Source organism: Leptopilina heterotoma, unplaced genomic scaffold (assembly GCF_015476425.1).
Source record: "Leptopilina heterotoma isolate Lh14 unplaced genomic scaffold, ASM1547642v1 Lhet_362, whole genome shotgun sequence".
NCBI lineage: Eukaryota > Metazoa > Arthropoda > Insecta > Hymenoptera > Figitidae > Leptopilina > Leptopilina heterotoma.
The window spans coordinates 2,381,231-2,404,819 of NW_025111043.1; the positions used below are offsets into that span (position 1 = coordinate 2,381,231).

The 23,589-nt window shown below is 27.9% G+C and overlaps 1 protein-coding gene across 1 annotated transcript in view; it reads right to left on the reverse strand.

Annotated features, from left to right (window-relative positions):
• LOC122505686 overlaps positions 1–11,040 on the reverse strand; it is a 654,464-nt gene extending 643,424 nt beyond the window's left edge. The window contains exon 1 of the mRNA XM_043617467.1: positions 10,738–11,040. The gene's annotated coding sequence lies outside the window, so the exon portion shown is untranslated. The remainder of the gene's footprint in view (positions 1–10,737) is intronic.
• Positions 11,041–23,589: the final 12,549 nt, after the last annotated feature.

A 23,589-nucleotide genomic window follows, 5' to 3' on the forward strand; every position in this document is an offset into this window, starting at 1 on the left:
GTCGGGGCCAGATCATGAAATCCCGACCGGGGCCAGGGCGGTAATCGGGAACAAAAGTGGCGATTTCTGCACGGGTCATTATGACAGATTTTCGCATGACTATCGAGAACTGCGTTCCATGTTTAAAATTCCTTCAATAGAGTTTCGATTTTTATTTTCTGACTTAAACTTTCTTTATCATATTCTTAACGGACATATTCCATCGTACTAATTATGGTGAGAATTGTCCATTGTCACGTATTTGCAGAGAAGCAAATTTCTATAAAGATGTAAATTTTTTTGGCTCCTCACACTCTGCTCTTAAAGGACAGTTGAAGTTGTCACTGATTAATGCGTTTTAAATAGCATACGAAAATGCTTGATGTTTTTATGTACTGCTTATATATGTTTCTTATACTATTATAATTTTTCTTTCTTGTAAATGTAATCAAGGGTATAACCCGTTAAAGTTGTAAATAAATAAATTAAATTATAAATATTGTTAAGTGCACATGGTAATAAATAAACAACCAAGATTGATTCAAGCTTGAATAAAGATGGGATGTTTAATAGGGTGGTCCAAAAATACGTTAAGAAAAAAAAAGTCGGAATTTTTTTGCTCTCACCCCCCAGGATTGAAGTTTGTAGGAAAAAAAATACCCCTGTTTTTTTCTTCATAATAAAATAATATTAACCCGTGCCTCAAAGCCTTTCAAATTTCTTATGTATTTTAAATGAGAAAAAACCACTTTTCGTAAATTTAATATAAAATCTAGAGAAATTTTTTTTTCACTCGGTTAAGGATGCTTTTCTTCTAGAGTGTTTAAGGAATAAAATCCTTTTACATATTTAACATATTTTTTATTTTTTTTAGTTTTGAAAAATTCTCAAAAAACGGTAATATATTATTTTTTATTACTTATTATCATTTTTTCTCATCTATTGTAATTCAATTGGCTTTTATGAATCTATCAAATATTAAATTCATAAAACCATTGTATTACAATCAATGAGAAAAAAATAAAATAACGAATAAAAAATAATAAATTACCGTTTTTTGCTTTTTGAGAATTTTTCAAAAATAAAAAAAATATAGAAAATAAAAAATTTGTTAAATATGTAAAAGAATTTTATTCTTTTAGAGTATTCTCTAAAAGAAAAACATCCTTAACCGAGTAAAAAAAAAAAATTTCTCTATATTTTATATTAAATTTACGAAAAATGTTTTTTTTTCATTTAAAATACATAATAAAATTGAGGGGCTTTGAGGCACGGGTTAATATTATTTTATTATGAAGAAAAAAACAGAGGTATTTTTTTTCCTATAAACTTCAATTCTGGGGGGTGAGAGCAAAAAAATTCTGACTTTTAGTTTTTTGGACCACCCTAATGTTTAAGCTTCACTCACGAAGATTGACCGAGTCTTGAATCGAGCATGGGACGAACATTGGTGTCCCATGCACGGAGAAAAAGGAATAGTTGACACATCCAGATACATGGATATCACAGCCAATATTATATTGAAAAATACGGGATATCCATAGTTAAGGTTGCTGCATCCATATTCTATGGCTGGTTGTATATTGCTGGAGCAGCAAAAGATCTATGGTTGGGTGATCCATAGTAATGGAAATAGGAAACAAAAAATTGGAATCACTCAATTAATTAAATTCAATGTCACTTGAGATATTCTATACACATTTTTGTTAATTAATACATACCACTTATTGAATAACCGCATATTAACGAAATAAATTATTAACCGATGGGGGGAGACACGAACCCTAGACCTAACGCATACTAAACACTAACGCTATCCACTACACTATACACACAACTACAATATTTGAGCATATAATATTCCTTATATACTCTACACATATTTCATGAAAATGAATTTACATAAAAACTAATAGACAATAACGATAATAAATAATAAACAATTATAACATTATTTATACACAATAAACTCACAACGTTATTATATAGACGTGACAGGAAACCGACGCGACGGACAAATTGAGACGACCATTTTTAAATGGAAGCCATGATAATGAATTGCGCGAAACATGTATCGAAATTTTGAACTAACTATGGATCTCCCAACCAAAGTTTACATGGATGAGGCAGCCATATGTGAAAATCCATAGCATGAATTGTAAGCCCAACCATGCCTATGGATGTCACATCCATATTTGATTCAACAATATAATATGGCTCCCTCATCCATTGAATATGGAATGTGCTTCCATTCTGAAAGTTGTCTCTTCCATTGAATTGGATAACACAACAATATTCTGCTCAACAATATTTTTATGGATATCTCTTCCAGACCTTTTCTTTCCGTGTGCTGAACCAATATTGAATAAAAAACTCAACTCAACTCAACTCTGGGTTACCCACGCTGGACGTTCAAGACTCAATCAAGCTTCAACCCATCGTCAGCATTAGTATTTCGCGCCTGGATAGTATCATAAAATTACTTTTCCAAAACCCCGTTTTTTATTCGGGGATAAATTGACCCTAAAACGTAGCGGTTTTACGATTTTTTAAGTAAAATGTTTATAAAATATTAAAAAATACATTTAAAAACTCGATTTTTAGGTTTGTTACCTAGAACAAATACTTATAACAAAAAAACCTACACTACCGGCGGAAATTGTGCGACCGCTAACACCTCGAGCTATTAAAAAACACAACCGCACAGAAAGAGTGATAACTACGTCGAAAATGAAGCTAGATGCTTTTTTTAAATTGGATTGGAAAGCGTATTAAATTTCCAATGAAATGCCACTATTTTAAGTTGTATTGCATAAATAGGAAGCGAGATATCATGTTGTAAACAAAAAAGAATAATTCCATTTTTTTCGCAATTTCTTACCCTGACTTTGACTCCTGGCAAAATTTAGAAAAGTTGATGAAAAAAATTGTTACTTTTACAGACTATTCCTTGTAATCTAAGCTTTAAATAGAGACCAAAAACAGCAAAAAATATTAACGGGTTCCCGAGATATTACAAAAAGAGTCGGACCGTGCGAAGCATTTTCAATCATCAATTTCTCTAATTCGCCGTTGAGTCAATTGCGTGGCTGTGAAAAAAGTGTTGAAAATTAATTTTACCAAGTTTATTTTTTAATTTAATTTATAATATATTAAATTAAATTAAAAAATGGATCCCAGTAGGAATGTACTTACAAAAATGTACATCTACCTTCATTTTCGACGTAGTTATCACTCTTTCTATGCGGGTGTATAAGTGAGTAAAAATTCCTAAAGTGTAACATCAAATTTTAAGATTTACTGTATTTACATTGGTAATACATGAAAATGAATCATAATTATGAGATAATTAAATGCCTAGATGGATTTTTCAAAAAAATTAAATTTCACTTAGTTATAAACAATTGAAGTTTTTTGCAGTGTTTTATTAAAAAATTAATATCTGGGAACAGGATGAACGAATCGTTATAAAATTTAGTATGTATACTCAGAAAATGATGTAGTTTCAAATGAAATAATTTAAAAATTAAATTGTTTAATTTTTGTAATTGTTATTGCAAATTTAATTGTTTATTTATAAAATAAACAATGTTCTTAACGTCGTAGGAAGTTTGTTCATCGTAAAGGATATTTTATAACGATTCCATACCGTTTTGAAAATTTAGTGTCCCGCAATTAGGAGCAAAGTTATTAATTTTTTTCTACCAAGCGGCACGTTTGTGTACCGCGCGACACACTGTGGTTTGAATCTGCAATTTGCTGTTCAAAATAGTGTACAACAAAATTTGTTTCTTTTCTACTGGCTTTTGATTTACATACTATTAACTGTTCATAAATATTGTTTAAAAAATATTATTTATTAATGTTATAAACAAATTAAGTTATCAAATGAACTGTTTATTTGCTTATAGTCGAAATGGCATCGTTTTTCTTCTAATCGTTTTAATATTATGTTACTAATAATATTTTTTATACACATTTTTCATAGGTTATTATTTGTTTATGCTATAACCAAATTAACAAATGAATCGTTCATTTGCTTATCGTCAAAACGGTATTCTTTTTTTCTAAACGTTTTTAAATTATGTTACCAATAACATTTTTATAGAAATTTTTTATAGCCATTTTTCCTATAATCAAGTGAAGAGTTCATTTTGAGTTAACTTTATTTGTTTATATCATAAACAAATAATAAACTATGAAAAATGTCCATAAATCTTATTGGTAACATAATTTTAAAACGCTTAGAAAATAGCCTAAAAACAAATGAACAATTCATTTGTTAACTTTATTTGTTTATAGCGTAAACAAATAAAAACCTATGAAAAATATCTATAAAAAATATTATTAGTAACATAATTTTTAAACGATTAGAAGAAAATCGATGCCAATTCGACTATAAACAAATGAACAATTTATTAGTTAACTTAATTTGTTTATAACATTAATAAATAATATTTTTTGAACAATATTTATGAACAGCTGTTAATAGTGACGTAAATCTAAAGCCAGTAAAAAAGAAACAAATTTTGTTCTACTACAAACAAGTGAGCTATTCATTTGTTAATTTAGCTTAAAAAATTAAAAGTTGTTGAAAAAAGTGTACAACCCAGAGATTTTGTCGAAAACTCGCAATTTTTTTTTTAAAACACACAAAAATAAATTTTTAAGAAACTTAAGGAAGCACTTTTTAGAATTTCGATTTTTTATTATTATTATTTTAATGCAAATAACAAAAAAATGATAACTGTAATTGCTTTTCTTCTCATATATTAGAAAAAAACATTTGTTTCTTCTCCATATTGCATAAACCTTATGAGTATTTACATATGAAAGACAAAAAACGATATTTCGACAATAAAATTTTTTTTATAATTTTAAACAATTTTTAATTTTTTAAGCTAAATTAACAAATGAATAGTTCGCTTGTTTGTAGTAGAACAAAATTTGATTCTTTTTTACTGGCTTTAGATTTACGTCACTATTAACAGCTGTTCATAAATATTGTTCAAAAAATATTATTTATTAATGTTATAAACAAATTAAGTTAACTAATGAACTGTTCATTTTTTTATAGTCGAATTGGCATCGATTTTCTTCTAATCGTTTAAAAATTATGTTACTCTCTAAATCTGAATATGTTAAAATTCACATATTTGTACGTTATAAGTTGTCTTCTCGATCAATAAGTGCATATACACTTATAATAAGTGAAATTACACTCAGAATAAGTTAAAAATTCACTTATTTATAAGTGTATATGCACTTATTGATCGAGAAGACGACTTATAACATACAATAAGTGAAATTTCACATATTCAGATTTAGAGAGTACTAATAATATTTTTTATAGACATTTTTCATAGGTTTTTATTTGTTTACGCTATAAACAAATAAAGTTAACAAATGAATTGTTTATTTGTTTTTAGGCTATTTTCTAAGCGTTTTAAAATTATGTTACCAATAAGATTTACGGACATTTTTCATAGTTTATTATTTGTTTATGATATAAACAAATAAAGTTAACTCAAAATGAACTCTTCACTTGATTATAGGAAAAATGGCTATGAAAAATGTCTATGAAAATGTTATTGGTAACATAATTTTAAAACGTTTAGAAAAAAAAGAATACCATTTCGACTATAAGCAAATAAACGATTCATTTGTTAATTTGGTTATAGCATAAACAAATAATAACCTATGAAAAATGTGTATAAAAAATATTATTAGTAACATAATATTAAAACTATTAGAAGAAAAACGATGCTATTTCGACTATAAGCAAATAAACAGTTCATTTGATAACTTAATTTGCTTATAACATTAATAAATAATATTTTTTAAACAATATTTATAAACAGTTAATAGTATGTAAATCAAAAGCCAGTAGAAAAGAAACAAATTTTGTTGTACACTTTTTTGAACAGCAAATTGCAGATTCAAACCACAGTGTGTCGCGCAGTAAACAAACGTGCCGCTTGGTAGAAAAAAATTAATAACTTTGCTCCTAATTGCGGGACACTAAATTTTTATAACGGTATGGAATCGTTATAAAATATCCTTTACGATGTAATTTGAACAAACTTCCTACGACGTTAAGAACATTGTTTATTTTATAAATAACCAATTAAATTTGCAATAACAATTACAAAAATTAAACAATTTAATTTTTTAATTATTTCATTGAAACTACATCATTTTCTGAGTATACATACACGGAAAAAAATTTCCTGTGAAAATTACAAGATTTCCTGTGCCATCTATGATTGTAGTGATTGTAGTATCCACAAACGGCTGAGTTTGGGAAATACACAAACCAGACTGAGTCTTGTCACAAACTTCAGCTTATGATTCAACAGCTTAAACAGTCACGCAGCAGACGACAAGCAGACGTTCACTTGAATTTTCTTGCGCATGCGTGAATTTCTTGGTGTTATTACAGATTGGTTTGTGGTACACCCAAACCAGCTTGTTGGAAACACAAAACTCGCCTGCATAAAGCACAACTTAACCTATATTTGTATATTTTACAAAAAAGTTTGTGTTTCCTATAAGAAATTTTTTTCCGTGTACTAAATTGTATGACGATTCGTTTATTCTGTTCCGAGATATTAATTTTTTAATAAATCACTGCAAAAAACTTCAATTGTTTATAACTGAGTGAAATCTAATTTTTTTTGAAAAATCCATCTAGGCATTTAATTATCTCATAATTATGATTCATTTTCATGTACTACCAAGTAAATACAGTAAATCTCAGCTGTTACACTTCAGGAATTTTTACTCACGTCTGTTTTCGATTTACACTACCAAGTTTTTGTAACTTTTTTTAAAGTCTTCCTTAAATTTTGCCACAGATACCATAATTTGTGGCAACCATTTTTTTTGTTATTTATTTTTTTAGCGCACTTTGAACTATTTTTTCGTCGTGTTTATTTAATTTTATTAAGTAAACACGCGAAAATTTGAAGGTTAGTTTAAGTAAAAAACAAATGAATTTCACATAATATTCAATGGATTTTTGTCCCTGGCTTTTTCACCCCCAAGACCAGTTTTTCTAAAAGCTATAATAAATTTTAAATTTAGTTCAATTTCTAAAAATTAACATTGTATACGTTTTGAGTATAGTTTTCTCCTTATGTACAAACATTTACTTTTATTACCCGTTCACTCAAACAGGTTGTAATATGTTCGAAAAGTTCATCGAAAAATTATACGCAGAGAAACTCAAAAATTAAAATTACAATAAAAACTATATGAAGAGGTACAACATCCAAACTAGAATCAAAAGTTGCGTATTATCTAATAGTATTTATATTCTAAATGGCTTATAAATCAATTTAACAGTTTTTAAATAAAAGCCAAATGGCTTTTTTGCACCTTGGCTATTTCACCCCGTTCTACTCTACTATTTTTTTGGAATTCACTAATTGCTAGTCATCTTGTTCATAGAAAATGAAGTAGTTAAACTGTTTAAAAAAACTTACAGTTCTTCTAACTTTTAGTAAAATTTCATTCCAATCAATTATTTATGACAAGAGAAACAAGTCTTGACGGTTACTACAGGGTGTCTACTATTTTCGTTTAACAAAATTCCCGGTTATTTCCCGGTTTTTCCCGGCTATATCCTAATTTTTTCCCGGTTTTTTTTCTTATCAAATTTAAATTTAAATTTGATTTCAAACATAAATAAATCATTAAATTTTTTGAAAATAATGTTTTTTTCAGTAATTTTAATTAAAAACTTGGAAAATACTTGAATTAAACAAAGAATTTTTTCAAGTTTTTAAAAATAATCTTGTCTCTTTATAATTATAATTGAAAATTGGATTTTTCAATTTTATTAAAATTACATTGATAATAATTGAACTTCTGCAAAGAATTTTACTATTTATAAAAATAATTGAATCCTTCCAAAGAATGCTATTATTTATGAAAATAATTTAATTCTTGTGAAGAATTTTATTAAAATTTTTGAAAATAATAAGCAGCAATAATTAATTCTTTACTTAATATGTAATAAACATTTAATTTGCTCAAGAAATAAATAAATATCATTTATTTGAACATTCAGAAATTTGAAATGATAAAAATTTAAGAGAAGATTAATAATTATAATTATTAAATAATAATAGAATAGTATAATTTTTAGAAGCAAAAAATTGATTTAAAACTGTAAGAGGGACTTTAAATTTCAAAAATAAAATTATAATTATGGTCACTAACTTCCCTTGATTATTTTCGAAAAATTTAAATAAAATTCTTTAAAAGAATTCAATTATTTTTCAAAAAAAGTAAAAAAATTTCAATGATTTGTTTAGAAAAATTCAATTATCTTGAAACAATAGAATTGAAAAATTACAACAATTTTATTTTTTAGACTTAAAAAAAATTTTGCGAAAGTTTAATTTTATTAAACAATTTTAAGTATGTATATTTTTTTAAAATAACTAATAAAAATTTTAATTATTAATCTTCGGAGTAAGAAACATGAATACATTAGAATTTTACTCTTTATAATATTCAATTATTAATCAATTATTAAATTAAAATACTTTGAAAATTCTATTTGTTAAAAAGTTTCTAATGAATTTCTTTAACAAATTTAATTACATATTTTCAGCCGAATTTCACAATATTTCTATTAACTCCATAATTTTTTTTAAATTTATTTACATAATATATTTGAATTGGTAACTGATTTTTTATCATCAAATTAATTATTTTTAACTAACTTAAATTTAGAGAACAGTATAAATATCTATAAAAATTGAAATAAAAATTGATTTTTTAAAAACAAATTAAAATAATAAAACTTTTTTAATTTTTGTGAAAAAATTCCCGGTTCGGTATAAAATTCCCGGCTAATTCCCGGTTTTTCCCGGTCAAATAAAATTCCCGGTTATTTCCCGGTTTTCCCGGAATTCCCGGTTAGTAGACACCCTGATTACTAATATTGATTTATTTAAAAAAATTTGTCCAATTATACCTACAAAATTTATGAAAATTAGATTTAATTATTATTTCTTATAAAAAGAGAGAATAAGATCGTGGCTGTAGCAATTAGCAGCTATTCGTGTTAAATTTTACTCTTTATTGTACAGTATATTAAATTATTTATTCCACATTTTTGAAATTTAAAGCTGTTCTCTATTTCGCGTAAATCAAAATAAAAATTCAAATAGGTATAAATATCATTTTCCCCATGTGAATTATAAAAGAAGCAAAGTACCTTTCATTTTATTTTTATCTTCCGTTTCATTCATCTCCTTTTCTGTCATGTCATGTTTAAAGAACTGTCCCGGGATACATGTTATACGTTGCAGGAAAGAATGTTCTCCAAATTAAAAATTTGTTTGAATTCAAAAGGAGTTTACTTATCGAAAAATTAACTTTTTAAAGTTGACAATTTTTTCATTTAAATATTAATTTTCAAGAAAAACAAACTGAACACATTTTAAAACATTTTATTCCCTTTTTATCTTTAATCCGTTTGTTATAGTAATAATATTAATTATTATTATTAGTTATTAATTTTTAGTATTTATTTATTAATTAATAATAAATAATGAACAAAAATAAAAATTTATAAAACTTTATGTCTCTAAAGTTTTAAACTTCCAAGTTAAGTAATTTATTCACTTTTTCTTCAAATTCAAATTTTATTACCAAGAATTTTGCGTCACGTAACAAAAAAATAAATAATTATTCAATCTTATTTTGCTTTTCATTGCAGTCAGAAATATTTAGAAGTATTTATATCGTCAAAAATTGTCGTTTATTTGAATGTTTAAAACTCATGAAATTTTTCCTAAATTTGCATATATAATAAATAACTAATACCTAAAGAAAACTATTAATACTACAAATGTTAATTATAAATAAATTTAGACAAGTGAAAAATCGTACATTTTTAAAATTCGAAATAAAAAGAATTTAGAGAATATTCATGCTTTTCAAAAAGCCAAATGACATTTTGTTTATAATCAAGTCGTAATCGTGAATCTGAAAACTAAATTATAGATTTTATTACCTCGTAAATATATCAGTCACTTGATTTTCCATTATCATGAAGCATCCAGCGTTTAATTAATGGAGTCCCTACAGTACAAAATTTGCTTTGCTGAACATGAACACGCGTGAAACATTCATAATTCTCAACAATACAATTCTGCACATGTTGTATCCGTATTTCAAAACATAATTTCCATGCGCTATGCATAAGCCGTAAAACTTGCTCTCTGTTCTCTCCAAGTGCAAAAAGAAACGAAAAAAACAAAGTGCGCGATTTGAAAAGAATCTTTTCGCCAATATGATGCACTTTCCAAACATCAATTATCATTTGTAAAAAATTTCAATCGCATCAAAAGATAAAAAACGGAAGTTGCAACAATCATGATTGTACATGTATGGTGTACGGAAAATATTGTAAGATAATAAAGGATTTAAAATGCACCGTTAAGTGAATATTATCCTTATAGACTTCCACAAGTGGCAGACGTAAAACTAGTGGAGTCACAGCAAAAGATCGATAAATCCCTTTCGAGGCTTTAGATATATTAGGAAAAAAACGTGTCGCGATATTATTTTTTTCAAAAATATATTTTCATCATGTTTCTTTCACGTCTCATGTAAAGCAAATGACAAAGTTGACAACACAAAATTATTATCAGCTTATGGAATTTAAAAATAATTGCCAACAATGAGAATGCATAAAATTGACATTCTCAGTAGTAAGTAAATGAAAATAATGTTTACCTCTGCGGCTAAGCAACCCTTTTTGTTACCACTTTATCTCACTTGATGTACTCTAGGTAAAGGACAGATATTCCGTTCTTTGAGCACTTTGTGTTAGGATTTTTTACTGCGAAACACGCGCACAACAAAGCGATTCACTGTTCACGAACAATTAGTAACACGATCGAATTAAATTCAACCCGAAATACGCGTATTTTCACACTGAAACTAGTAACACTCCATGTCCCTGCCCTTTTTCCATAGCCCCGACGGCCATTTTCCTCTTTACGTTATTCCCCACCAACCCCTTCTCCGCGGTGTCGACGTACACTTCCCGAATGCGCCGAGAGCGTAAATACATCCTGTGGTTTATTTGTCGGTACTGCAGAGCCAACGTAGGAACATTCGAACTTGTGGCGTTATCTGTTGGCAAATCTCGCTACTGTTAAAGGTATATATATTTTTTAAATTATTTTTCATTTTGCTAAATATTTTCTATTTGATTATGTAATCTTATTAGAGAAATAGAGGTGTTTTAAATTCGATTTCTTTTTATTTTTAACATTTTTTTAATTTTATTCAATTTTATTTTATTTTATTGAAAAATGTGTTATAGAACTTTTGATAATATTGATTTTTTTAAAACTAATATACATGCGACAATAACTATTAAAATTTTCTTCTCCTTAAAATTCAACGAGAAATATTTAGAAAATGTTTATGGGTTATTCAATACCACGTGAACAATTTTTTGTCAATTTGTTATCCCCCCCCCCCATATTGTGAACAAACGTGGAAATTTGACAAATTAAATTGATATTTAATAAAAATTAAAGATGTTTACGATATTTCAAAATATCTTAGTTTTATACTACAGGCCTCGTATCAACTTTCAAACACAAAAATTTTCCGCGAAGAAACCTTCTTGTTTAAAATTATCTGAGGATGCCTGTCGTCGACGGGCGAAAGCTAATAAATAATTACAAAATTATATGAATGGATTTTTTCAAAAAACAAAATATTATGATCTCACTAAAATTACAAATCCAAAGAAAATAACATCGTAATACAAAAAAAGTATCTTTAATCGAATTATTTTGTATTTCCCTGATCTTTCAATGATTTCTTAATTAAATTATTTAGAACTTGAATAATTATGTTAAATAATTTAAATAATTCTTTTTTGTTTTTCCATTAAAAGAATTTAAATTTAAAACCTTCTAAAAAATTTAATAATTTTAAAAGATTACAAACATAACCCTCTTAAAATTCAATTAATTTCTACAATTTTTAATTAAACTTAATCTCTAAATCTCTTTTTTTAAAATAATTTTCCGAAAGTTCTTCGAGAATTGAATTATCCAAATACAAAAATTGAATTTTTTATAATAATTGCAACTAAAACTGTCCTTTTTTAAAGTTAATAAGGTATAATATTTTGAAAACATTATAGTAAAGAAATTCTTGAAATTAATTTTTTTTAATATTTTAAAATAATTTTTGAAAGATAATAGTTTTACATTTTTATATTATCTACAATTAAAAAATTTCAAAACAATTAAAATTTTGTAAAATATTTTACAAAAGATTGGATTTTTGAAAAATTTATAAATATAAAAGAAAATAATACATTTTTTGAGAAATTTTAAACATGATTGTTTTCTTCAAAATGTTAAAAATGATTCTCAAAAATTTAAAAAATAATTATTTTCAATTATATTTTACAAAATTTTAATTATTCTACAATTTTTTAATTAATACATCCCAGGTGCGAATTTAGGTTGGCCGCCAGAGTTTGAAGGTTGGCCCAAGGTTGGCCGAACTTTGGCAAGTACTAGTGCCCACAGTTGGCCCGACTTTGCAAGCCAACCATTAAATGCAGAGTTTAACCAACCGTCGGGCCAACTTTGGCGACAAAGGTTGGCACAACTCATCAAAACGTCGTTCAAAAGACTTTCAGTTTCGGTTGGCCGAACTCTGGGCCACGGTTGGCAAAACTCAAGAAAAGCAGTATAATTGACTTATAGTTTTTTGGTCGGCCGAACTCTGGGCCACGGTTGGCCCAACGGTTGGCAAAACTTTGTCAAATGCAGTTTAAATTACTTAAACTTTATTGGTCGGCCGAACTCTGGGCCACGGTTGGCCCGACGGTTGGCAAAACTATGTGAAACGCAGTTTAATTGACTTACATTATTTTGGTCGGCCGAACTCTGGGCCACGGTTGGCCCAACGGTTGGCAAAACTTTGTCAAATGCAGTTTCATTGACTTAAACTTTCTTGGTCGGCCAAACTCTAGGCCACGGTTGGCCTGACGGTTGGCAAAACTTTGTGAAACGCAGTTTAATTGACTTACATTATTTTGGTCGGCCGAACTCTGGGCCACGGTTGGCCCAACGGTTGGCAAAATTTTGTCAAATGCAGTTTAAATGACTTAAACTTTCTTGGTTGGCCGAACTCTGGGCCACGGTTGGCCCGACTGTTGCAGCTTTAATATACATTTTGCGTTATGCACTCCCATGTGAGCGTAGCGTAGTAGTCAGTGTATAAGTCGCTTGCTGGGTGTAAAATCATGATACCTCGGATTAGCGTTGAAAAACATGATACCACGGATTTGATTTGAAAAACATGACATATCGTCGTTTGGTTTGAAGAACATGACACGTCGAAACAAAAATTTTTTATTGAAATTTTGTTTGGTACCACTGACCGCGAAATTTAAAATGATTTGTTATATTACATTTTTAAAAAATATATGATAAGAGATTAAAATCAAAGTAAAATCTTGCACTTTACTCATACACGGAAAAAAAAGTTCACGAATCTCTCGTGAACTAGTATATCACTTTTGGATGGGACACAAAATTTCAAAATTTTCATTCACTTTTGATTAGAAATGGCAAACGTCAACGAAAAACTGAAACAAAGTTAATGAATTTTTGATGAACTGTTAATGAAGAGTAGTTCGTCAAAAGTAGAGGTACAAGTTGACGAAAAAATCGTGAACTCGCGAGTTTCAGTAGTATGCGCAGTTCGTAATGCGCATCAAATATGGCTGATCAAGCATTCATCATTCAGTCGGTGTCATCGGTGTTTACATTCGGGCAAATTCTTTGATGAAAGTTATTATTTAGAATCAGTGTTTTTTATTACTTAGTGAATATTTTTGTTTGCTAATTTCCTTTGTGAAACAAATAATTCATAAAATGAATTAAAAGTTAAGATAAGGGCCTTTTTCTACTTTGCACGGTCCTGAGTTTTACAGCAGACAAAGCTAATCGTTTCGTTTGTCGAAGGACAGTGTATCTAGATTTAGCCGTGGCGGTTAGTTGTTAGAAATATTATGTTATAGGGTATAGGTACTAGGTTCGAATCCCATGAAGCGAATTACGAATTTTAATGGCGATAAAATTGTGTATTCTGTGTAGTTGGGTGCGTAATAGGCGTCAAGTTATCAAATTAAGGGGCCATCCATAAACCACGTAGCCTCTTGAGGGGGAGGGGGGGTCAATCAATTGACTACGACAAGAGGAAAAAATGGCGCTAATACATGTAATAGCGTACTACATGGGGGAGGGGGGGGGGTCAAAATTCCCAAAAAATGGGGCTACGTGGTTTATGGACGGCCCTAAGTGAAATACTATAAAAAAGTAGTGTCTAAAAATTATTTTTTCTTGTTTTTAGCATTTTTTAAAAGTTCACGAATTTTTCGTTAACTTTGACGAAAAGTTCGGAAACCGTACTATGTTTCTAGTGAAGGAGTTGATGAAATTTTGACGAACTGTGTTTGTTGATTTTCAAGAATTTTGTGTCCCATCCAAAAGTGATATACTAGTTCACGAGAGATTCGTGAACTTTTTTTTTCCGTGTATAATTTTAAATATTTCACGACATGAAATTTATTTTAATTCCCTATATTAAAGAACCAGTTGAGACTAGTAGAAATTGAACATGGATCTACTGGTGTCTACTGGTTTTAACTTCGAAATCCGATTTATGTAACTGAAATGAATATCCAATATAAAATTGAAATGGATTTATTCTGGATTGTCCTCTTCAATTTTTGTTTCGACTTGTTTTAACATGGATTTCTAATCTTATAATTTCTACTTGCATTTCCAAGTTCGCACATACTAAAAGTATCAGCTTGCAATTCCAAATACAAAAATTAAGTTTAAGTATCTACTTGGTTCAATTTGGATTCTCGAATACTACATTCTACTTGACATGTCAAATTAAAAATCATCAAGCTAAGTTTAATTTGAATCGGGGATACATTCAGTTCTATGTGGAATTTCAAGTCTAAATTTAAAGAGTTTGATTTATAGCGAATTGGAAGTCACAGAATTGTTATTTTCGCCAATTGTTATTTTGTAAATTGTCATTTTTGCAAATTTCCATTCTTACAAAATATTAATTTTTTCACTGTTATTTTTGCAAACTTGCTTTCTTCGCATTAACAGTCTAAAGAATTGATAGATGCTTCTGCTAATTGTTAATTTTTGCGAAATTGTTTTGTTATGAGTTGTTATTTTTGGTAATTGTTGTTTCGCTAACTTGCATTTCTCGAATTGATATTTTTATGAATTGTAACTGTTGTTATAAAAAATTATTTTACCTTATTCTCCTTCGACCTGACATATTATGAAGCGAAATTATTTATTTCATATAAGTTTCAAATATTTGACACATTTTAAATTTCGCGGTCAGTGGTACCAACCAAAATTTGAATAAAAATTTTTTGTTTTCGACGTGTCATGTTCTTCAAACCAAACGACGATATGTCATGTTTTTCAAATCAAAACCGAGGTATCATGTTTTTCAACGCTAATCCGAGGTATCATGATTTTACACCCAGCAAGCGAAGTCTTCGGTGCGTTAGGTTAGGGGTTCGATCCCAGCGAGCGTTAGATATTTTCGAAAATGTATGTATGAGATTGTGTTTAATAATAATAGGTAAAGGTTATATCTGATGTTCCCGCTAATAATAACCTGTTAATTGTTTAAATAATTTAGTTTTTTAATAATTTTTTACCTTTGGCTGTTGAAGTTGGCCAAACTTTGAAAATTGTGGTTGGCCCAACTTACGCATCTAAAGTTGTGCAAACTTTGGCGTCAGTCTTTGGACCAACCATTGAAATGTATAGTTGGCACAACATATGCATTGTAAGTTGGGCCAACTTCCTTATGAGTTGTCGGGCCAACCATCGTCGCCATTAGACGGCGACCGTTATCATCTGTATTGTTGGCCCAACCTCTGGCACGAGAAGTTGGACCGACTTTGTAAAAGTTGGCCCAACTATGGGCCGACCAAAAAATCGCACCTGGGATATATTTTAAAAATTTAATTATAGTAAAAAAATGATTTAAAAATATAATTTTAAAGATTTGTCTGTAGTTATTTTTAAACACTATAAAAATTAAAATAAGTAGCATTTTATACTAAAATCAGTCTGTACCGAAATTATTTAATTCTTTAGTTAGTAGCACCTTTTTTTTATGCAATTCAGATATGGGGCCTCAGATACCTTAATGAAATAGAAAAAACACAAACGACTTTTTATTAAAAATTATTGTTGCTTCCGCAAAACACTAATTAACCTAATTACGCGATTAGGTTAGAGACCGGAACCCATCGATTGGCGAGCAAAGTTTTCAAACAGACACTCAACCTAATTAAAAAAATTTTGAGTATGGGAAATGAAAGATATACCCCAAATTTTGTTTATTACAATTAATTAATCAATCGAAAGCTCCAAAATGTAGTATTAAGTATAATTGGTGTGTACAAGTTGAAAAAATGTTCGAAGATATGGGAGAAACTATTGCTTGGAATCTTGAATTTATTCAGAAAAACAAAGAACGATTATCAAAAACATATGAAAATATTTTGCATATTGAAGATGTAAATTATCTATCAAACTCCGGTTCTCTTTAGATACTTCCTCATCTCACTTTGAGAGAGGGAGCTCAAACCTACTTAAAATTGAAATTGCCACTCTTTTTTATTAAGGTGTTTGCTCAAATTAAATTAACTAATAAATATAATTTAAGAATAATCTACAAAAAAGGAATATTGAATTTAAGTAATATTAATTGAAAGGGAAAGAACTATATCACAAATTAATAGAGTGTCAAATGTTTAAAAATATCCGAAAACAATGCCTATGTAATAGTGAGGATGAGTCAGTGATAAAGGATTTTTGTATCGACCTTTTAAACGATCCGGATACACATGAGTGAAAGCAATGAACTATTATGTAAAGAATGTTATTAAAAATTTAGGATTACCATAATAGTAAAATGTAACTGATAAGGATGACTTAAGTCAACTCTTTTGTATGGGCCAGTGGTCCGAAACAAATAAAGTTATATATGTTAGAGTTAAAGTCCAAAATGCAGGTAATGTGCACATTAACTAGTTAATCTGCGGATTACCTGATCAAATCCGTTAAAGTTCGAAAGAAAATTTTTTTTTCGAACATTAACTAGTTAATGTCCAGATTAACTAGTTAATGCGAACATTACCGAGTTTACTTTCGTTGAAGTGCGAAAAAACTTTATTTAACTTTATTTATAAGTGACTTTGAGGATCATTTTATTGCCGAAGGATGCAGGGGCCTTGCCATTACTAGTTCAACTGAGGTGATTGCAATGGGTTATGCAGACGATTTTGTTATACTGTCAGATTCGCCTTTTGAAGTTAGCAGGAAGTTAAAAGCTCTTCGCTCGTACTGTGATCAGAATGACTTAACGGTTAATATTGATAAAACAACAATTGTTATCTTTGCTAAAAATTGTAACCGTTCTGTCAGAAATTTTAAGTCTTTTAAGTACGGAGAAGAGCGAATTGAAGTAGTTGACAATTATGTTTATCTTGGCGTCCCTTTTAGCGGATCTTGTTTTTCTGCTTTAGCTGCGAATAGATTTACTAGTGCCGCTAATGTCGCTGCCGGTACGGTTAGGAGAGTGGTATACTCGTCCGGTGCTGATTCTTGGAACTCGTATATGAGGCATTATTCCTGAACTGCCCCAAAAATAAAAAAAAGTTCTTGGATTTCCTTTATACTTTGGAAATATGTTACCCTAGTAGGTACAAGTTACTACACCAATTTACAGGTCCAACCCCCCACCCTAATCAAAAGGGTGGGGGGTTGAAATTTCAGCTTCAACTCGAACATGCATTCTTTAAACATTTGTAGTTTCTACTTAAATTATTCAATTAAAAAAAGTAAGTAGTGTTTTAGAAAGGTTTTTTTGTGTACTTTTAAAATATTTTATTTATATAATAAAAAAAAAATTTTTTTTGCAAAAATTTTTTAAAATAAATAGTTTTTTGCAATTTTGTGCAAGTTCGGTAGTTTTTATTTTCTTTTTAATAATCTCAAATGAAAGCTTGGGAATTCCCCTAAAAGAAGATATAAGTCTGAAAATGGGCCGAAACAATTTCCCAAAGATATAGTGTAATAAGTAAAATTTGTCCGTCCGCTCGCGCACTCCAGCGCGATGAACAGTGGGATTTTTTTTCAACTTACTATTGAAAATTGTCTAGAAACTACAAATTTTATCGGATGTTGATGTTCTTGATTTAAAATTACTAAGAGATCCATCAAAGTCGATTTTTGAATTTTTAATTGTTTATTTTTTTCTTGTTACTCAAAAATTTGACAAATTACAATATTTTTAGAAAAAATCTTGTTAGTTTTTTTATTTTTCCATTACACATGATCGAAATCAATTTAAATTAGTCTAGTATGACCACCGGACAATTAATAAAGCATAATACAGTTTATTTAAATTGTTGCAAACAATGTTAATTAACAAATAGATTACTTCGGACCTTCTTCATAAAAAAATTGGTTTTTTTGCAGACAAGTTAAAATTTATGTCTAATTTAGTAAAAAAACTATTTTACAGTTAAAAATTATCATTAATATTAACAATTATATAAACAATAATAAACTTCCTTTTGTATTTGTAAACATTTTCGTCATTTTTTAAACTTTAAATATTTATATCATATGTACATTCTTTCAAAAACATAAAAAATTTATTTGCTTAAACAATTACATTTGTTATAAACAAATTTTTCATTTTTTAACAAATAATTAGCTTTTTTCATCAAACAAATTTTTTTCCTTTTTTATATTTACTATCATAAAAAAGAACTCCTTAATGAAATGGGAATACTATAAATTATTCATTTAATTTTAATAAACATTATAAGTTAACAAATATTTAACATTGTTCTTTTTTCACAGAAAAAATATATTTATTTATATGCATTTAAATGTAAACTGTTTTAACTGAATAATGGTTTACTTCATTAAAAATATAAATATTTCTTAACTTATAATGTTCGTTAGAATTAAATGAATAATTTATAGTATTCCCATTTCATTAAGGAGTTCTTTTTTATGATGGTAAATATAAAAAAAAGGAAAAAATTTTGTTTGATGAAAAGAGCTACTTATTTGTTTAAAAATGAAAAGTTTGTTTATAACAAATGTAATTGTTTAAGCAAATAAATTTTTTATGTTTTTGAAAGAATGTACATATGATATAAATATTTAAAGTTTAAAAAATGACGAAAATGTTTACAAATACAAAAGGAAGTTTATTATTGTTTATATAATTGTTAATATTAATGATAATTTTTAACTGTAAAATAGTTTTTTACTAAATTAGACATAAATTTTAACTTGTCTGCAAAAAAACCAATTTTTTTTATGAAGAAGGTCCGAAGTAATCTATTTGTTAATTAACATTGTTTGCAACAATTTAAATAAACTGTATTATGCTTTATTAATTGTCCAGTGGTCATACTAGACTAATTTAAATTGATTTCGATCATGTGTAATGGAAAAATAAAAAAACTAACAAGATTTTTTCTAAAAATATTGTAATTTGTCAAATTTTTGAGTAACAAGAAAAAAATAAACAATTAAAAATTCAAAAATCGACTTTGATAGATCTCTTAGTAATTTTAAATCAAGAACATCAACATCCGATAAAATTTGTAGTTTCTAGACAATTTTCAATAGTAAGTTGAAAAAAAATCCCACTGTTCATCGCGCTGGAGTGCGCGAGCGGACGGACAAATTTTACTTATTACACTATATCTTTGGGAAATTGTTTCGGCCCATTTTCAGACTTATATCTTCTTTTAGGGGAATTCCCAAGCTTTCATTTGAGATTATTAAAAAGAAAATAAAAACTACCGAACTTGCACAAAATTGCAAAAAACTATTTATTTTAAAAAATTTTTGCAAAAAAAATTTTTTTTTTATTATATAAATAAAATATTTTAAAAGTACACAAAAAAACCTTTCTAAAACACTACTTACTTTTTTTAATTGAATAATTTAAGTAGAAACTACAAATGTTTAAAGAATGCATGTTCGAGTTGAAGCTGAAATTTCAACCCCCCACCCTTTTGATTAGGGTGGGGGGTTGGACCTGTAAATTGGTGTAGTAACTTGTACCTACTAGGGTAACATATTTCCAAAGTATAAAGGAAATCCAAGAACTTTTTTTTATTTTTGGGGCAGTTCAGGAATAATGCCTCATATTAAACTATTTCAGAGTTTAGCGATTAGCATTTTGATGTACGGTTCCTTGTTATGGGCCCTGAACTTTTTAGACTTTGTTGAACGAACACAACTTTCTTTTTTCAAGAAATTTCTCCTGCTACCTTCTAATACACCGGGCTACGCCTTAAGGATTGAAACTGGATCTTTGCATCTGTCGTTCATGGTTTTAAAAAATATTTTATCGTGGTTGACAAAGGTCTCCAAAATTCACGCTTCCCTAAACTTTGCCTCGAAAGACTTAAGTCTTTGTCCCATAAGGATCCAACTAATAATTTTAACTGGGTTATCCAAATTCGCATATTTTTTAATGATAATTCGCTGGAATCTTATCTGGACGAGTTTACCCTCGAAATTGACGTTTATGATTGTAAGAACATTCTTAATTTATATAAAGCGTATTTAAGAAGGATAGACTATGAACGCTTAACATCGTCTAAAAGTTTGTTAATTTATCCAGCTCTTTCATTAAAACCGGGAACGCAATTTTATCTATTGTCTCGGCTAAATTTGTTCAATAAGCAGATCTTCGCGCAACTTCGGTTGTCTAACAAGTATGTAACTAGAATAATCAGAGGATCAGAAAAGCATGTATTCGACCCGGAAAGGCTTTGCAATTATTGTCATGAGGATTTTGAAAGCCCGCACCATATTGTAGAAGATTGTCCAGCATGGTATTGGGTGCGTGAGTCTTGTTTCCCTAGTAATGCATATACCGATTCGAACGAACGATGGTCGGAAATTATGTGATCCTCTAATTTATCAATAATTAAAAAGTTTTTAGTTCTATTTCTGTCAATTTTGAGCGGTAAAGAATTGCGGGTTTGATGATTGAATGGGTTGATAGTTTGGTTGTATTATTTTTAATCTATGTTCGAACTCTCCTTGTATGAACGTATTGTTCACCAGACAAGTGTATATAAGAGGCATTATTCCTGAACTGCCCCAAAAATAAAAAAAAGTTCTTGGATTTCCTTTATACTTTGGAAATATGTTACCCTAGTAGGTACAAGTTACTACACCAATTTACAGGTCCAACCCCCCACCCCAATCAAAAGGGTGGTGGGTTGAAATTTCAGCTTCAACTCGAACATGCATTCTTTAAACATTTGTAGTTTCTACTTAAATTATTCAATTAAAAAAAGTAAGTAGTGTTTTAGAAAGGTTTTTTTGTGTACTTTTAAAATATTTTATTTATATAATAAAAAAAAAATTTTTTTTGCAAAAATTTTTTAAAATAAATAGTTTTTTGCAATTTTGTGCAAGTTCGGTAGTTTTTATTTTCTTTTTAATAATCTCAAATGAAAGCTTGGGAATTCCCCTAAAAGAAGATATAAGTCTGAAAATGGGCCGAAACAATTTCCCAAAGATATAGTGTAATAAGTAAAATTTGTCCGTCCGCTCGCGCACTCCAGCGCGATGAACAGTGGGATTTTTTTTCAACTTACTATTGAAAATTGTCTAGAAACTACAAATTTTATCGGATGTTGATGTTCTTGATTTAAAATTACTAAGAGATCCATCAAAGTCGATTTTTGAATTTTTAATTGTTTATTTTTTTCTTGTTACTCAAAAATTTGACAAATTGCAATATTTTTAGAAAAAATCTTGTTAGTTTTTTTATTTTTCCATTACACATGATCGAAATCAATTTAAATTAGTCTAGTATGACCACCGGACAATTAATAAAGCATAATACAATTTATTTAAATTGTTGCAAACAATGTTAATTAACAAATAGATTACTTCGGACCTTCTTCATAAAAAAAATTGGTTTTTTTGCAGACAAGTTTAAATTTATGTCTAATTTAGTAAAAAACTATTTTACAGTTAAAAATTATCATTAATATTAACAATTATATAAACAATAATCAACTTCCTTTTGTATTTGTAAACATTTTCGTCATTTTTTAAACTTTAAATATTTATATCATATGTACATTCTTTCAAAAACTTAAAAAATTTATTTGCTTAAACAATTACATTTGTTATAAACAAATTTTTCATTTTTAAACAAATAATTAGCTTTTTTCATCAAACAAAATTTCTTCCTTTTTTTTATATTTACCATCATAAAAAAGAACTCCTTAATGAAATGGGAATACTATAAATTATTCATTTAATTCTAACGAACATTATAAGTTAAGAAATATTTATATTTTTAATGAAGTAAACCATTATTCAGTTAAAACAGTTTACATTTAAATGCATATAAATAAATATATTTTTTCTGTGAAAAAAGAACAATGTTAAATATTTGTTAACTTATAATGTTTATTAAAATTAAATGAATAATTTATAGTATTCCCATTTCATTAAGGAGTTCTTTTTTATGATAGTAAATATAAAAAAGGAAAAAAATTTGTTTGATGAAAAAAGCTAATTATTTGTTAAAAAATGAAAAATTTGTTTATAACAAATGTAATTGTTTAAGCAAATAAATTTTTTATGTTTTTGAAAGAATGTACATATGATATAAATATTTAAAGTTTAAAAAATGACGAAAATGTTTACAAATACAAAAGGAAGTTTATTATTGTTTATATAATTGTTAATATTAATGATAATTTTTAACTGTAAAATAGTTTTTTACTAAATTAGACATAAATTTTAACTTGTCTGCAAAAAAACCAATTTTTTTTATGAAGAAGGTCCGAAGTAATCTATTTGTTAATTAACATTGTTTGCAACAATTTAAATAAACTGTATTATGCTTTATTAATTGTCCGGTGGTCATACTAGACTAATTTAAATTGATTTCGATCATGTGTAATGGAAAAATAAAAAAACTAACAAGATTTTTTCTAAAAATATTGTAATTTGTCAAATTTTTGAGTAACAAGAAAAAAATAAACAATTAAAAATTCAAAAATCGACTTTGATGGATCTCTTAGTAATTTTAAATCAAGAACATCAACATCCGATAAAATTTGTAGTTTCTAGACAATTTTCAATAGTAAGTTGAAAAAAAATCCCACTGTTCATCGCGCTGGAGTGCGCGAGCGGACGGACAAATTTTACTTATTACACTATATCTTTGGGAAATTGTTTCGGCCCATTTTCAGACTTATATCTTCTTTTAGGGGAATTCCCAAGCTTTCATTTGAGATTATTAAAAAGAAAATAAAAACTACCGAACTTGCACAAAATTGCAAAAAACTATTTATTTTAAAAAATTTTTGCAAAAAAAATTTTTTTTTTATTATATAAATAAAATATTTTAAAAGTACACAAAAAAACCTTTTTAAAACACTACTTACTTTTTTTAATTGAATAATTTAAGTAG